The sequence below is a fragment of the Papaver somniferum genome, chromosome 2 (assembly GCF_003573695.1).
Source record: "Papaver somniferum cultivar HN1 chromosome 2, ASM357369v1, whole genome shotgun sequence".
In the NCBI taxonomy this organism is placed as follows: domain Eukaryota; kingdom Viridiplantae; phylum Streptophyta; class Magnoliopsida; order Ranunculales; family Papaveraceae; genus Papaver; species Papaver somniferum.
The window spans coordinates 90,162,914-90,179,349 of record NC_039359.1 but is presented as its reverse complement, the minus strand read 5'-3'; positions in this window follow the sequence as shown (position 1 = coordinate 90,179,349).

Sequence of the window (16,436 nt, the reverse complement as noted above, 5' to 3'; positions counted from 1 at the left end):
GAAGTTAGTATGCTAACCAAGAGAGCATACACCAAGAAAGGAAAAGTGGTTAACTAAAGTTATTACAGTTACCTAGCAAATCGACTGTTATATTAACCCTGATTGATCAACAAAAAGGAAGATCTAGTAATAAAAATGAACTTCATTATAAACCAAAACATAATCACAACATAGAAGTTAAGATGAGTCTTCAAAACCGATTTCCAAACGACTAATTGTTACTGGTTAAATGACCTTGGCGACTTCTGATTCCAAGCTGAATCCAGACTTTCACTGATTAGATAGGTCCCCAAGGACAATTTTAGGCGAATTTTTAGCTGATTCCAAGCCAAAATGTTTTTTGAAATTTTTAAAGTTGAGCTATTTTATTGTTGAAAACATGTTATATCGAACTTATATAGTTTTAATTATATTTGTGTTGCAAAATCAATACATAATAATATTAAAAGTTTGGTTTTAACTAGGCGTAAGTCATGTTAGTAGCAATATATGTTAGATCACTGCTCGGTCGAACTCGCAAGCGTTGCTATCTCAAGCTTGTTTGTCAAGTTTAGTTGCCAAAACTATAAGTCTTGATTTCTAGTCTACTTATAGCTAAGTCTCGGACTAGGATAGAAAGTGTAGTTGAGCTCTAGACTCCACTGCGTTCATCATACAAAGACGAAGAATTACTCAAGGAACTGGTGGAACTTCATCGGCTAAAAGGTATGTGGAGACTTGAACTTATCTATCACTCAAAAGTCTATCTACTCTATCTCCTATCTTGAGACAAAAGTCCTATTGCTATATAAACTTCGATTATACACATTTGTTATTTCGAGCCGAGTTTATCTCGCTTATCTATTTCTCGAAATATGTGTTGGTAAGCTTTCGCTTTGGCCAAGCTCATCTTTACTAGTGACGAAAGTCATTTTAGTTTCAATCACTTGAAAATCGCTTTGACGAAAAATAGCTTGTGAACAACAACTATATAACGTTCTCTAAGAATGTTTCAATGGTTGAAATGAGAGTTTAGAATATGTAACCATCTTTGGATATAAGCATATAGTGTGTTCGCACATTAGTGTATAAGTCCAAAATCGGGAACCAAATGTATCCATACTTGTGTGTGTACTAAATGGTTGATGGAGACTGGGTAAGTATGCGTACCCATACGCACACTGGCGGAAGTTCACGACCGTGAATTTCTGCTGAGTTTGGAAATCAAAACAAACTCAATCCGGTTACCAAAGTATGTGTACCCGTACGCATACTAGCGGAAAGTTCATGTCCGTGAATTTCTGCTGAGTTTGAAAACCAAAACAAACTCAAATCCGGTTACTTAAGTACGCATACCCGTACACATGCTTAAGTGTGTTACTTTCTAAAATTGGTTTGTTCAAAACATTTATATTATAAGGAATGTAATTTGCAAACCGTGGCTATAATGTTCATGAATCGATTCGAGTGAATCAAAACCGATTTTGCTTCGATTTTGTCTTGTATACTTCTATAAGATCTAAGCAATTGTACAACTCTCTAACTAGTTCTTTTGAGTCATTTGAACTAGTTACGGTGAAGATGAATATGGTTGATATGAAAGTGCTCATATGGCTAACTATTTGGTTAACTATTGTTGAACCAACTAGGTGTACACGTTTAGGTACGGTTACACAAACCTAAATGAACGTGCATTTCATTTGTATATAACAAGCTAAGTTCGATCTAACGGTTTAAAGATATTAGCTTGAATCTAATCAGGTTTTTATCTAACGGCGAATATTGAATGCTTTGTTACCAAGGTAGCATTGATTGCAAACCCTGATTTGAAGACTATATAAAGGAGAACTCTAGCAACTGGGAAACCTAATCCCCACACCTCCTGTGTGATACTAGTTGTATAAGCTAGAGTTGATTCTCCTTTAAATTTAGGTTTCTTCTCGACACCCTGTAGGTTAACGACTTGAAGACTTCATTGAGATTGTGAAGAAAGACCCAACTATTTTTTCTGTAGTTGCGTGATCTGATCTTGTTGTTTTTATCGTATTGAGTACAATTGTAAGACTGGCTTGAGATTAATTTCTCTGATAGGAAAGATAAAAAAGTAGTCACAAACATCTTCGTCTTATTGTTTCTGATTCCACAATATCTAGTTTCGCCATCATAAAATTTAGATTATTGTGAGGTGATTGATAATTCTAGGCTGTTCTTCGGTAATATAAGTCCTGGTTATCGATTGGTTCCTGTTCACCTTGATTTATCAAAAGACGGAACAAAACTCGGTATTTTTGTGGGAGACAGATTTATCTATTACTATAGACTTTTCTGTGTGATACTGATTTGTTTATTAAAGTCTTCGAATTTGGGTCGTAGAAACTCTTAGTTGTGGATGAGATCAGCTAAGGGAATCAAGTGCGTAGTATCCTGCTGGGATTAGAGACGTAAGGAGCGCAACTGTACCTTGGATCAGTGTGAGATTGATTGGGGTTCAATTATAGTCCAGACCCAAGTTAGTTTGTAGTAGGCTAGTGTCTGTAGCGGCTTAATACAATGTGTGTTCGATCTGGACTAGGTCCCGAGGTTTTTCTGCATTTGCGGTTTCCTCGTTAACAAAACTTCTGGTGTATGTGTTATTTCTTTTCCGCATTATATTTTGTTATATAATTGAAATATCACAGGTTGTGCTTTGAATCGATCAATTGGTAAATCCAACCTTTGATTGTTGATTGAAGTTGATTGATACTTGAACATTGGTCTTTGGTACCGTTCAAGTTAATTTCTCTTATATTCAATTAGACTCGCAGATTTCTATTTGTTTGAGTAAATTATTGAATCAAGAAATTGAGATATAACTCTTGATATACTTTTTATAAGATTGAGTCTGACTGTCTAGTTGATTCTCTTATATTGGAGTCTGTCCATACAGATTGCTAACCGAAATATTGGGTGTGGTTGTTAGACCCCCACATTTTTCAATTGGTATCAGAGCAGGCAAACAGTATGACTTAATAAGTTTGTGTTTGGTTGTTTCCTAGAGACTGTCCCTATGGGAAATTGCTTTAGGGAGCTTGCTCTTGGCATCTGTAACGCATGCCAGAATTCCGTAAATATTGCTCAAAGATTATTGATTAGACCTTTGTTCTCTTCCGATAATCCTGCTTCATCTAAGTCATTGGAAAGCTTATATGATGAGGAACAATCTAAAGGAAAAATTAAAAGCTCTTCTAAAAAGAGTCTGTTGAAAAAACGCAGTCGACGCTCAAAGATATGGAATCTCACTAGATTAACTCTTAATCTTTATGAGGAATACTAGCGTAATGGATCAATTGACAAAGATCTATTTAGAGCTTTTGAAAGCGTTTTTAAATTCTTAGTAAAGCTTAATTCCTTTGAGAATAAGAATGGTTCTGAGAAAAGTTTTGTACCTGTCAAATCATGTATTCATGATGTACGAACTAGACCTACCTCCAACTCATGTGAAATCGATAAGAAGAATTCCAATGGGTTCGGTGTAGGTTCTAACCCTCAGAAAAGGTCTTTTCTTGGGTATAAAAAAGGGGATTCAAAAAATTCTATTAATCCAGAATATAATCATTACTATGATTATACTAATCCATTTCAACCTGAAAAGTTTCATGAGAATTTCTCTGCACATTTAGTCTCTCGGTAACACGACTGGCTTTACCCCATTTGTATAACTTGTTGTGGGGCAAGTGATGGTTGACTTTTTGTCTGGATTAATTTTTGTTGTAATTTTTTTTTCTCCCAAGATTAACTAAAAGTAATGGAGTCTCTCCTCTGTTCTGTTACTGCATTGTACTGATCTCTTCAGTGTGCGAACCTTGGATGGTGAACGGGTTAAGAAATCCTACTTTCCTTTTGTGGGTCGCGGTTCATGAACAGGTCCAAGCCCAAGTTTGGGTTTATAAGAAGCTTGGTACGCGTACCTTTCTTCCACCCTCCTCCTTGTCTGCGTACGTGAACTATTCTAGGGTTCATGTATTTTCTCCATTAATATTCTTTGGAGATCAATAAAGTGAAAGTTTTTTCAAGAGATATATCAAATAAGGTTCTTGTACTCTCCTCTTTACCATTTTCTAGTTCCCATGAAGAATTTCAAGGTTCCAAAAGAGGTTTCAAAAACTTTAGGTTCTTGATCTTCTTCTTCTAGCATGAACTTACCCATAGATCAAAATTCAATCAAAATTAGATTTGTTGATGATTCTTGTGAAAGTTTTTGAAAAGATTTCATCTAATGGTTTTATTCTAGAAAAAAAGTTGGATTTTACTAGTGGGCATAAAGAGGATTTGATATGTTTTGAAAAATTCAATCTTGGATACATCTTTAATGGCCTTGGTGAAGGTTTTGACACTCTTACAAGAATTTCTATGCTAACATCTATGATGTTAATAATGAAGACATGGAATTCAAGACCATGGTTAAAAGAAAAAGAATTCTTGTCAACAGAGAGTTAATTTCAAAGATTACCAAAATTTCGTTGAGTAATTTTCGCCTTCCTAGTCCAAATAATGAAAGACCATCATATGAAACCATTTCGATTGGTCTTTCTGGTAAGAGTGTTGATTGGAATATGGAAAAATTTCCTACTAATAATCCCAGTCTTTCCTTGATGTCCTTTGGTAAACTTGGAATATCTAATCTTTGTCCCTCCACGATTGAGAATTCTCATTGGAGTCGTGAGTTTGCGGAGTTGGTCTATTTCATTAAGTTGGGAACTCCAAGTCTTGTCATTTGTGGGTTTATCATTTATCAAATGTTATCAATGACTTCTCCCAACAAGAAGTTAGGCTATCCTTGCTTGATTGCGCAAATTTGTCGCAACTTTTCCATTGGTCCGATTGGCAACTCCATCGGAACCCCCAAGATCGTTCGTCCATATACTTTCAAACGTATAAAGGAGAATGCTTGCAAGAGACAAAGATGTGACAACCTTGATGGACCATGTGATTCTTCCTCCATGAATCTTCTTCATCAAATTCTTAAAGGTGTTGATAATATAAGTGCCAAGGTAAGGTGTGTGCAAAAACTATTACTTTTAATTGATACTAAGTTTTCCCAGAAATTAAGGAAGACATGGATAAGATTCTAGCCACTCTTATGGTCTCCGATGATGAAGATGATGATTAGTCCTTCATGTTTTATTCGTTTTATTTGGACTTTAAATTGTGTCTTTATTATATCTAGGAAATCTTCTTATGAGAATTTTATTTTTGAGTTTTAGGAAGAATAACTAGAGTTTGGAGTAGCCATTATTGTGATTACACATAGCTATGTCCAACGTTTTTCATCTTCAATGTTTTTAGATTTATTTTCTTAAATTCTAAAGTTTGTTTGGAAGATGATTTTTGCAGTATTCATCTATATGGTTTTATATATTGCAAATTGTTATGGGATATGTGTGTTTACGTCCGTGAACTGTGATTGTCCCATACGTGGTCAAAAGCTAAGTCTTTCGTATGTCGATATGCAAGTATTGATAGAAGATTGAATGAACTTTTGACTCACAAAAGTTAAAGCCTTTATGTCATTATTTGATAGAAGAAAGGATAAAACTTTTGTTTACAGGGATTATGTCTATTGTATGTCATTATGCAAATAGTGATGGAAAATAGAATGAATCCTTGTCTATTCTGCAGTATTGATCTTCCCTGATCCATATTTTTTATGTATATACTGAGTGGCTCCGTAAGTTCTCTTATATCGAGCATTTCCGATGAAATCAATCATGGGTTCTCTTGTGGTTAATCTAATTGAGTTTTTGGATACAAATTCATATTTTTATGTGATTTGTGTTGTCCAAAGAAATCCTTCTTTTCTTGTGAAAGTAAGGTCGCTCTTGTTGTTCTTTCGGAAATGACATTTTATGGAGGAGATCTCTTAATTGAACTTGTGCTTAATTGGAAAATCTTTGTGGGGAGTGCGGCTATGGAATATTATAGACGTTATCTTGTATCTTTATAAACTCCTTGATGAACGCATTTAGCTTCGGCTATATGATTGCATCTAAAAAGTTGATATGTGCTTTCTTTTGGTCATGAAATGTCTCTATGGAAATTTCATTAGGGTCCCACTAGTTTTCGTACCTTTGCCAATTTTATTGACAAAAAGGGGGGGAATGTGTAGTTCACACGACAAATACATATGGTTTTCGGATCATTATGTAAGGGGGAGTGGTTTCCATGTGAGATGGAGTATTGACTAAGGAGGACTGATACATATCACCATAGTATTGTTGTCGAAGTTGTGATACAATTGAACTTTGATATTGTGTAGTAATACTATGACACTGTATAACAATGATTGGGAGCCTTTGTATTCTCATTTTTATGGATACGGATTTTCAACAATGATGATGCTGAACTTACAACCTTTGGAATCATTGGAGTACTTGGAAGTGACGAAGATTTCGAGTAATGTTGAAGAACCAAGGAGATCATGCATGTGGAAGAGAAGCTGCAAAGTTTATTTATTTTGTATTCTATATGTATTGATAGTTTTGTCACTAAAATTGACAAAGGGGGAGATTGTTAGAGCACTACTCGGTCGAACTCGCAAGCGTTGCTATCTCAAGCTTGTTTGTCAAGTTTAGTTGCCAAAACTATAAGTCTTGATTTCTAGTCTACTTATAGCTAAGTCTCGGACTAGGATAGAAAGTGTAGTTGAGCTCTAGACTCCACTGCGTTCATCATACAAAGACGAAGAACTACTCAAGGAACTGGTGGAACTTCATCGACTAAAAGGTATGTGGAGACTTGAAATTATCTATCACTCAAAAGTCTATCTACTCTATCTCCTATCTTGAGAAAAAAGTCGTATTGCTATATAGACTTCGATTATACACATATGCTATTTCGAGCCGAGTTTATCTCGCTTTTCTATTTTTCGAAATATGTGTTGGTAAGATTTCGTTTTGGCCAAGTTCATCTTTACTAGTGACGAAAGTCATATTAGTTTCAATCACATGAAAATCGCTTTGACGAAAAATAGTTTGTGAACAACAACTATATAACGTTCTCTAAGAATGTTTCAATGATTGAAATGAGAGTTTAGAATATGTAACCATATTTGGATATAAGCATATAGTGTGTTCACAAATTAGTGTATAAGTCCAAAACCAGGAACCAAATGTATGCATACTTGTGTGTGTACTAAATGGTTGATGGAGACTGGGTAAGTATGCTTACCCGTACGCATACTGGCGGAAGTTCACGACCGTGACCTTTTGCTGAGTTTTGAAATCAAAACCAACTCAATCATGTTACCAAAGTATGCGTGCCCGTACACATATTAGCAGAAAGTTCATGTCCATGAATTTCTGTCGAGTTTGAAAACAAAACTAACTCAAATCTGGTTACTTAAGTATGCATACCCGTACGCATACTTAAGTGTGTTACTTTATAAAATTGGTTTGTTCATGAACTAAAACATTTATATAATAAGGAATGCAATTTTCAAACCGTGGAAATAATGTTCATGAATCGATTCGAGTGAATCAAAACCGATTTTGCTTCGATTTTGTCTTGTATACTTCTATAAGATCTAAGCAATTGTACAACTCTCTAACTAGTTATTTTGAGTCATTTGAACTAGTTATGGTGAAGATGAATATGGTTGATATGAAAGTGGTCATATGGTTAACCATTTGGTTAACTACTGTTGAACCAACTAGGTGTACATGTTTAGGCACGGTTACACAAACCTAAATGAACGTGCATTTCATTTGTGTATAACAATCTAAGTTCGATCTAACGGTTGAAAGATATTAGCTTGAATCTAATCAGGTTTTCATCTAAGGGTGAATATTGAATGTTTTGTTACCAAGGTAACATTGATTGCAAACCCTAATTTGAAGACTATATAAAGGAGAACTCTAGCAACTGGGAAACCTAATCCCCACACCTCCTATGTGATACAACTTGTATAAGCTAGAGTTAATTCTCATTTATCCTTAGGTTTATTTTCGAGACCCTGTAGGTTAACGACTTGAAGACTTCATTGGGATTGTGAAGCCAGACCCAACTATTTTCTCTGTAGTTGCGTGATCTGATCTTGATGTTTCTATCGTATTGGGTACAATTGTAAGATTGGCTTGAGATTAATTTCTTTGATAGGAAAGATAGAAAAGTAGTCACAAACATCTTCTTCTCATTGTTTGTGATTCCACAATATCTAGTTTCCCCATCATACGATTTAGATTATTGTGAGGTGATTGATAATTCAAGGCTGTTCTTCGGGAATATAAGTCCGGGTTATTGGTTGGTTCCTGCTTACCTTGATTTATCAAAAAACAGAAAAAAAACTCGTAGGTATTTCTGTGGGATACAGATTTATCTATTACTGTAGACTTTTTTGTGTGATACAAATTTGTTTATTAAAGTCTTCGACTTTGGGTCGTAGCAACTCTTAGTTGTGGGTGAGATCAGCTAACGGAATCAAGTGCGTAGTATCCTGCTGGGATCAGAGACGTAAGGAGTGCAACTGTACCTTGGATCAGTGTGATATTGATTGAGGTTTAACTACAGTCTAGACCGAAGTTAGTTTGTAATAGGCTAGTGTCAGTACCGGCTTAATACAGTGTGTGTTCAATCTGGACTAGGTCCGCGGTTTTTCTGCATTTGCGGTCCTCGTTAACAAAACTTCTGGTTCTGTGTTATTTCTTTTCTGCATTATATTTTGTTATATAATTGAAATATCACAGGTTGTGCGTTGAATCGATCAATTGGTAAATCCAACCTTTGGTTGTTGATTGAAGTTGATTGATACTTGAACATTGGTCTTTGGTACTGTTCAAGTTGATTTCTCTTATATTCAATTAGACTTGCTAATTTCTATTTGCTTGAGTAAAGTATTGAATCGAGAAATTGAGATATAACTCTCGGTATACTTTTTATAAGATTGAGCCTGACTGTCTAGTTGATTCTCTTAAAAGTGTATTGGAGTCTATCCATACAGATTGCTAAGCGAAATATTGGGTGTGGTTGTTAGACCCCCATTTTTTAAATATATATGATCAACGAGACTCTAAGCCTATCTCTAATAAGTTCATCCGAGTATTAAGCAGAGTTTAGGCGAGTTCCAATCCCGAACTTATTGCTCCAAGCGCCCCAACCGAGTATGACCTTGGAGAGAGTTAAACTATTTTGAATCCTTGTGATGACAAAAGAAGGCAGAGCAAAGGTCAAACTTCATCTTCCTATAAATTACAATCATATGTTTTCAATTTTCTATTCACTTTTGATCAGGAATGATCTGGTTGACCCAATCATGATAGTTCATTCAAGATCTGGACTCTTCCACCCAATATTGATATTGAGAGAAGGGACCTTTTCTCCAAAAACTTCGGATGTGTGAGATCCAATCCTATATAAATTCGTTTCAGGCCTAAACTAGAACCGAAGCTTGTGCTTCTTTTTGACCCTACCACTCTACTAAGTCAAAGACAAAGAACTATAAGCACCACAAATCATTACGCTTTTTGATGATACATGTTGTTCACTATAATATTCACTAACCAATAAAAAAACAACGATATAGATATAACTAAACTAACTCTAATATCATAAATAAAAGAGATTTAATTACACTTGATTCGGCGATATCAATCTCCTCTTCTTTCGATATAAAATCTAAAAGAGCCCATTATTAAGTGGTTTATGTAACCATTATTAAGTGGTCTCTGTAATTCATTTCCCGATACTAAAACTGTATTTATATGCAATGGACGAGATAGGTATAACAATTATATATCTAGTTATGGGTAAGAAAATGCCAAATCTAACAACATTAATCTTCCACCAAAGCAATATATCAAATTCACAATCGTCTTTGTCCTTGGTTGTAGAGTTGACGGGTTCCGCTAAATATCTTTCCACGTATGATTTTTCATAATTTTCACTTGTATTACCGATAAAAAAAAATTCTCACTTGTATTTGTGCGTGCGATTTATTTAATTATACAACTCAAAGTGACTTGGATAACATTAATTCGCTTTACCTAGAGACTTTGACGAAGCTAATTAACACACTTCGTACAACTAAATTTTCTGAGTTGTACGCTGCAAATAGGTCACCAAAATCCCTTCTCACTTTATCTATCAAACTTCTTACTAGTTTTTGTTTCTCCATAGGATCATAATGTACAATCAACTCTTCTATGAACACATAAAATGCACGTTGTTTTTCCAATGGATCAAGATGTACAACAATAATCAATAAAGGATTCATTTTGGATGGACGACCAAGTACCAGTGATACGATATACCCTTACCTTGTTAATCTTGAAGTATTTTATCAAACAAGTTTTCAAACTCATGAACAACTTACAAATATCATGATACACGATCATACGAGATGGAAATGTAAACCTCGGAACACGATACCTACAAAAAATCCCTCAACCGGCCCTTCTCCTTCAACCATTTGAAAAGATTGTTTATCTGTGATATTGAACCTCCATTAAGGAATAACCTTAATATATACTATAAAAATAAAATAATTTCGTAATCCCAAGGATATTATTACATAAAGGTTCTATGGTATATGCATTAGTACTAAATTAGTTACAAAAATATGTCTCAAGTGTTAAAAACATAGTCCCTCCGCCTTTTATTTATCAGTTCCTTTGAAAAATCAAATTATTAAAGATACCGAAGGAATATATAGAATTACCCCTATTAAATGTTATGTTATTATTAAAATTTAAAATGAATGAGTATATAAGAATAATATATGTTTGAAAAACTAATGGTACTAATCACGGAAGTCTTAGTCATGGATGGAAGGAATTTGCAACAGCCCGTAACTTGGTCAATGGAGATGTCATGCTTCGGGACAAGAAGATTTAAGGTAAGATCACCATTAACTTTTTTGATGTTTTTTAAAAGTTTTTTTCTTTTTTCTTTGTAATGCAAATGAATAAATGCTATGAAATTGGGAGTTACAAAATTTCCAATTTTTTTGACACCTTCAAGACTCTAGGATGCGTAGATTAGAAGTGGGAATCCAAGACAATGGATGCTCGTGCAGATTGCTAGTACCGAAGTGCAATGTCTTTTCATGTGTTTTAGCATTCAAGTTTTAAATTCTTCTAATTACTTCTACTCGGTTTGGTTTCAAATTATGAAACACTTGGCTTTTCATACTTTTCTCACTGCATTTGCTATATGAACAGTTCAAGCTTCATCCAAGTGGTCCCTTTTAAAACTGATCCAACTTTTAATCCAACCTTCAATTGTAGCGTTTAAAAACAAGATAAAGATATGTTTATAGTTGGATTACAAGATCAAACAATATATTCGCTTAATTTTTTTTTGTAAATACTAACTTTTTTTAAGAAAGAAATAAAATTAACAGTAAAGATATTAAACAAATTTGTTTCCTATTTATGAAAATACAATTTAAGATTTTAGATTGGTCCATATTAAAAATAGTTTTATAATTATATAAAATTCATGGATATATTTGAAAGTTTAATGAGAAAATAACACTATAACTACAAACTGACAAGTTTTTATGACTGAAGGAAATTGAATAAATGATAATAAAATAAGACAGGGGAAGTAATAAACATGTAAAGTAATTTATTTTCAAAAAAAGGAGAAGTGAAAGAGTAATATATATATACTACGATAGGGTGTGTTCTACATAAAAGAGTATAAAACCCAATTTAAACTAAATGATCCACTAAAAACCCAACCAATATTATGTGAACATATTTACTCTGATTCGAAACAAATTTATACAAAAATCCCATAAGAAATAAGTAATCTTTATTATCTATGAATTTTAGTACGAAATTTATCCATTTCATGTCCTTCTTCTTTTCATTTTAATTGAATTTAATCAATAACTCATATGATTCATCTATTATTAAAGCGAATTAATTGATTTGTATCTTGTTGGAATCGTATTTAAAAGCGTGAGGTAGTGATGCATAATGGTATTTATAGAACACAATTTCTACCCTCTTTATTCTTGGTTTCCATTTTGCCTATTTAATTTTTTTTTTAATTTATTAACTTACCCCTTGTCGGTACTATATAATGCTAAAATCTTAGTTACTTCCATTTATTATTTTTTTTCAGAAAAAGAGATGTAAAAACCCTAATCATTCTTTAGAGAAGATTCCTTCGCCACTTCTCCCTTTGCAATCTATGATTGGGCAGAAAATGCTATTTATAAGAGAGGAGCCTATGTCATTGTTTCTTCCTTGTGTTAAGGATAGAAAAACTTTGTTAAAATGAGAAACAAAAAGAAATGAAGCTCTTATACACTAACGAAGAAAAATAAACACGAAACTCTATTCTATTTATAAAGATGAAGAAGGGACGAGTCAAGTAGAAAATCAGTCACAAAAATCTGTCGCTTATTCATTTAACTCACAAAACCTACCAAAGAAAATCCGAAAAGAAAATGGGGAATCCAGTGGTTTTATGGTTCATTTGTTTCACCATTTAAATAAAAACGGAAAAATTGTATTTTACCTTCAGAAATAAGAACCAATAAGAACGAGAGTCCGGTTTCTTTATTTGTTTCTTTATGGAAAAGTTTTTAGTTTTGTGAAGTGAGAGTTTTGGTAAGAGTGGGAAGTGGAAGGGTGGTGGGGAACATAAAAATTTTTTCTGGTTGTTCAGTTTTAAGGGATACTTTCTCTAGTTATATGTTAAGGGATACTTTCTCTGATACATGGAAGGATTTTAGGTTATAACTTATAAGGGTGATACATAAATTGTAATTGCTTCGAAAGAAGAGTAAAGATCCTTTTATACTAGTCGTATAACCCGATAAAATCCAAAGACAGATAAAGGAAAAACAATAAACTAAGGCGTTATCTAGCAGACTCGGATAACAAATAGATGTTCAAGGTTTTGTATTGATATATCAAGGTGTTTGTTCCTATTTTATTTCTTTATTTAAATATTATTACAAATTTATGATTTACCATTTTTCTTACACCTAATTTCATTTTACATTAGTTGTTATCAAGAGCTTAAGTTTGACTTTTTGAGGAAAGTTGTGGTGTAATTATTTAATTTTAGATATAAGTTATTTCTTGTTTATCAAGTAATTTGGTTAATGACTATTTTTTAAGAAAAAATAAATTAAAAATAGTCGAATCTTTCTTAATGAGCCAATAATTAGATTTTCTGTAAGAAGAAAAGAAAAAAATCTTGATGCATGACAATTAAAATTGTTGGATAGTAATATACATGAATTGGGATAAAAATTTGTTTACATCATAAATTTTATTCACCACATAAAAACATTATCCCCAATACTTTTCATATTATACATGAAGTATTTTTACCAACTAATTAATAAATATAGCTTTCTGCAACTATTAATGAGCACATACTCAAGTAAGACCCTCTTGTTGTTTTAGATCTGCTTTGAGCTTTATGAAGCAATGAGTGAGAATGATGAGCAATAAATTGTTCTTAACTAAGTTTTTCAAGCATATGAACAACTATTGCTTAAATTGTATTTCGAGATGTTTAACAATACAAGCTTGACTCGAAACTTCTTCATTGTAATATATACTTGAAGTCACATGATATAGTCTCATATAGATAGAATGATAATAATTGTGAGTAAATAAAATGGGTCAGTCTTCACATACCTCTTTGTTGATAAAGTACTCCAAATTTTTTCGTTTGATTTTCAGTCAACAATCTTCGAGGGTTATCCAGTGATGTCTGGTACTCAACTACCATACTCGAAACCTAGTCCGAGACTTGACTTAAGTAGACTTGAAATCAAGATATAGTTTTGAGCATCAAACATTGAGAACAAGCTTGAGATAAAAAAACTTGCGAGTTCAACCAAGCAGTGATCTAACATTTATTAGTCAATTTTGATAAGCATTGTTCAAGTGTCTAGGAACTACACTGAAGTTGATAAGTGCCTACCATCCTCAAATAGATGGTCAAATAGAGAACTAATACTTGTGTTGAGAAATATCTTAGGTGCATGGAAAGTTCCACTCCAAAGTGATGAGATAACTGGTTGAATTTAAAAGAATGTTGGTTCAACACCAAATATAATACAAGTCTTAAAATGTCTCCATTTCAGGCATTATATGAGTATCAACCACCTCATTTGGTTTTTCATATCCCTAATTTTACTTCTATTTCCAATGTGGGAGAATGTTTACAATACAGAGATGTTATACTGCAGCTGCTCAAAGATGAATTGTTTAAAACTCATATTTGAATGAAGCAATTTGCAGTCAAGAAACAATTTGACAGGGCATTTGAAGTTGGTGATTTTGTATTTCTTAAGTTGCAACCCTATAGATAATTCTATGTATCTCTAAGAAATCTTTTTAAGATCTCTCCAAAGTATCTTGGTCTATTTGAGGTACTACAGAAAGTTTATGTTGTTGCTTATAAACTCAAGCTACCCATTGGTTCTAGTATAGACCTATGGTTTCATGTATCACTTTTAAAGAAGAAGATTGGTCTCCATGTTAATATTATACCTCAGTTACCAGTGATTGATCATCAGGGTCTCTGTGTGGTACAACCAATGGTTGTATTACAGACTAGAACTACAGCAGGGATGACTCAAAAATTCTACAGGTTTTGATTCAATGGTCCAACTCTGCACCTGAAGATGCTATATGGGAGGATACTTCCCACATACAAACACAGTTTCCAAAATTTATACTTTATGACAAGGATCTTACAATGAGATAGAGTCAATTTTCTAGTTGCAAGTTAGGTGAAGGGTATTTAGAGATAAATTGGGTTAATTATTATTATGATTTAATTCCTCGAGTTGAGTATTGAGTGAGTTGATATAATAAGAGCAATTGAGATGTATTAAATTCAGGTGTGCTATTTAAAGACAATGATTGTAATTGTTTTAGTTATCAATCGAAAAACTTATTTCCTTCAGGAAAAGTAGGCTCAAAATCTATGAGAGAAGGTAGCTTGCTACCATTTATCCATAAACTTTAATACTGATTATCACAAATCAATATAATTTTCTAGTTTAGTTGTATATAAACTTCATCGCCATCTCCAACATGTATCCTGGAAAATCCAATGTCATTAGTAGTCTTGTGCTGGCGTCGCTGTTCTAGTAACATGTGCTATATCAGAGTCTTGATGAGGGTGGGACTTTCCATTTGAGTATACGTTACTTTAGTGAGAGTCTCTTGTCTCTCCATCAGATCTGCAATACTCGTTGGTTCTTGAGTATTCATAAATTCTTCAGGGACATTCCCAAAGAATAAGTTGGTAGCATCGAGACCAATAGTGATTAAATGGGTACTAGGCGTACACTACCAGTACTGTTAGCGTTGGTAGGATCAAACTGAGGATTGAATGTTCCTTAACCCGGCCTAAGCTCAACCATTTAGAAAATGGTTTTTCAACCGAGGGATTGATATCCCAATGTGGTCGCCAATATGTTTTAGGGTAAAAACAAATTAAGTGAAAGTGAGGGGTAAATTGAATGCTTGTATGAGTACGAGAGATCAAATCGTATAAGATTAGCCCAAACCAAGAAATTGACGTCTGAGTATTGCTTCGGTCACAAAGGAGAAAAATGAATAATCTTAGGCAGAGAAATAGAGTAAGTATTGAGATCAATGAGGTTATGTGTGTGCAGTTTGTTGTGACTAAACTACTGTAATGAGGTCTTTCATGTAAAACTGATTCTATAAATTCAAAGTTCAACTTTCCTGTATAAATCAGAAATGATTTGTGAATAGGTTGATAAACCTACTTATTGTAGTAGTTGTACACATTCATCTCGTAAGAAGTGAAAATTATGGAGGAGTAGAAAATTAAATGGAGACTATGAAGAACGTGGTGAAGTCATATCCGCGATGGAGGAAAGACTGACAGTTAGAGGCCTACTAATCCCTCCACTCTCATGATGTTCACACAAATTAGTTACTTTCTGTTTTGAGTGTATTCAATACCATACATTTTGTAGACCGTCAGAGAAAAACACTAATAAATTAACTCTCAATGCGACATAGTTGATGTCTTGTAGTAGATTAATACGGAGTTAAGTACTTATAGTGTTTAAGTTCATCAAGTCATAAGATATGCAACTTGGTCCATTAGTGAAGCCAAGACTACGATAATTAATTAACTAATTATACCTACAAGAGTGTCGAGTCTGATGAGATTAGTATTAGACTATTATATCTCATAGAGACTTGGTATTTTTAGTAGGTCAAGTGGTATTAGCAGTCCACACTGCCATTTGAGACAAGACAATAATGAAAATCATGGGGTACCAAGTACACCATCAAATTTTAATTTGGAAACCTGTATGGACAAACTTGTCACGAACGACAACACATGTCAACGATAAAGATCTGATACCTGATTATCGACATTCGTTTAACTTGGATGATTTCAAAAATCACCATCTAAGTAATAACCCAGTATGTGTCCTAACTGTAAAATGAACCGAA